The sequence below is a fragment of the Homalodisca vitripennis genome, unplaced genomic scaffold, assembly GCF_021130785.1.
Source record: "Homalodisca vitripennis isolate AUS2020 unplaced genomic scaffold, UT_GWSS_2.1 ScUCBcl_579;HRSCAF=2902, whole genome shotgun sequence".
NCBI classification, from domain to species: domain Eukaryota; kingdom Metazoa; phylum Arthropoda; class Insecta; order Hemiptera; family Cicadellidae; genus Homalodisca; species Homalodisca vitripennis.
Genome location: NW_025776711.1, coordinates 2,750 through 5,498, shown reverse-complemented (window position 1 = coordinate 5,498; position 2,749 = coordinate 2,750).

Sequence of the window (2,749 nt, the reverse complement as noted above, 5' to 3'; positions counted from 1 at the left end):
AATCATAGAGCACCGGGTATGTATACACAACTTCAAGTAAGTGTTCAGTGATACACGACATGTTGTTTACAGGTGCAATGGACAGACAAAACTGAGTAGTTCAGGTTTTGGCCGCATTGTATTGCTGCGATAAAGCGCTGCGAACAGTGCATGCAGCGTTACTGCGATAATATCGCTACAGTATCGCAATCGATTCGGTATCGCGTATCGCAGTTCGTTCTGGTGTGTGCGGCTCCATAAGCCACCATGGTATCGCGCGGAGTATCGCTCTGGTGTGTGCAGGACTTCAAGGTAGGTGTACCTGCAAGTTTAAAGATATTTTTTCACCTGACTTTTGGCCCAGTACAGTGTTTGTGTCTAAATTTGTGACCAAGAGAAACTTAAACTCCCACAAGGAAGTTTTAAACTCCAACCCTCAACTCATAGGAGTCTCATAAGTGATACTGTAGCTTTCCATAAACCTAATTATAGTAAACATAATGAGGGACAAGGCCTAGGCCCACTTGCAGTTTTCTCAATAAATATTCAATCATTAAGAAATAAAGTTGATCATCTGGAGTTAATCTAAAAAGACAGTCAAACACATGTTATATGTCTACGGAATATTGGCTTGCAGATGATGAAGTATCATTGTATGTTCCAGAGGGATTTGTCGTTGGTGCGAGCTACTGCCGACGGCCTCCTAGGGTGCATGGCGGTACTTCAGTTTTAGTCAGAACTGGCATTTCTTTTGAATTATTAAATATTAATAGGTTATAGTTTTATTGTCTTAAGTGTGTATCGCACACCCAACACAGATTTTAATAATGTTATTGAATGCCTAGAAAAAATACTTATCCATCTCTTATCTATCTATCTTTTAAATACTTTGGGCTTTCAGGTGACTTCAATCTATCTAAATCAGAAAATCCAGAAGTTAATTATTTCTTAAATATTCTTAGATCTGTGGAACTGTATCCTGTAAATACAAAACCTACACGTAATCAGGCATGCCTGGATAAAGTTTTCACAAATGTTAATAAAGAGTGGACGATATGTTTCTTATTAGGTCAGGATATTATTTTTCACCATGCTGGCATGTGGGTGGATTTTTTTAACCACATCTTGTAATAGTAAGCCTACTTTAAATAATATAAAAGATAATGATATGCATTCTTGTGATAAACGTGTAATGAATAATGACAGTATTAGTGATTTAAGCCAAAGCCTTAGTTTTATTGATTGGAACTGTAGGTATATATATAGTTTAACTGATGTACATACTGCCTTTTCAGTGTTCGTTCATGTTTTGTCTAATTATTTTAATATGTATTGTTCTATTGTTACTTGTAAAAATAATGCTAAATCTTAAGATGTCGACTAATTGGTACACACAGGAATTAAAATTAGTGCATTCTTATATATTAGTGTTGTATGATAAGTGGAAATCAACCCCTTGTCCATTGTGGACAAAGTAGTTTTTTAAGAAGTTTCGAAAATAGTATTACCAATCAATACATGATGCTAAATTAGCTGCAAACAATTTATTTATTAAGAACTCGCATAATAAATGCAAAGCTGCCTGGAAAATTGTCCACAACACAGTAAATAATGGGAACCTAGTCAATGAAAAATGTAAAATACCTACTTCCCCGACCGAGTTAAATAATTATTTTGTCAATGTACCTGTTAATATGAATTCCTGTAACCAAACTAATGTAAATAAAAATACATTATATGGATTTAGTGCGTAATTTGTCTAATGCAAATGTTTCTCATAGTTTTAGGTGGAAATGGTAGCTGATAAAAACTGTTAAAAATATTGTTGTTAAACTTAGTAATTCTCGTAGTGAGGATGTCTATGGGTTTTTCAAATTTTTTAATTAAGAACATCATTGAATCAATTATAGAACCACTTACATTTTTAATTAATCTAGTTATGTTCCAGGGTCAGTTTCAAACTTGTTTAAAATTTGCTAAGATAACACCTATTTTTAAGAAGGGGGATAATCGTTTTGCAGAAAATTATTGCCCCATTGCCATCATTCCTGTTTAGTAAAATAATAGAATCATGTTTAATGACTCAACTGTAATGATTATTTTATTGCCAATAATCTAATGTACAGACATCAGTATGGTTTTAGGCCTAAGCATTCCACCTCTCTTGTTCTGGAAACTATTGTTGAGTATATTTTAAGTGAGTTATAAAATAAAAAACTGTTGGATCTAGTTTATTAGATAGCCTTTGATCCAGTCAATTATACTATTTTATTTCATAAGTTAAAATTCTATGGAGTTATGGGCTCAGAACTGCAACTAATCCAAAGCTACCTCTCCAATAGAAAACAGATAGTAGTAGTAAATAAATGTAAATCTGAATTTCTAAATGTCTCTGCTGGTGTACCTCAGGGCTCAGTATTTGGACCTTCCTTTTTCTAGTCTTTGTGAATGATTTTAGTTTTAATGTACCTACCTTTTCTGTATTTATACGCTGATGACACAACGTTTGTCTGTTTAGGCAACAATGCAGATAAGGTTAAAGGTAAATTATCTAATGCAATTGAATTGTCAAAAACTTGGTTTTTAGCTAATAGTTTAGTTATTAATGAAAGCAAAAACAGAAAACATAATTTTTTCTTTAAATAAAAAATCTGTCTATTGATAGTTACTTTGCCAAACGTGTCAAACCTTTAGGTATACATATTGATACCACATTAACGTGGGATGTACATGTAAATAATATTTGTAAGAAATTAGAAAGAATAAACTA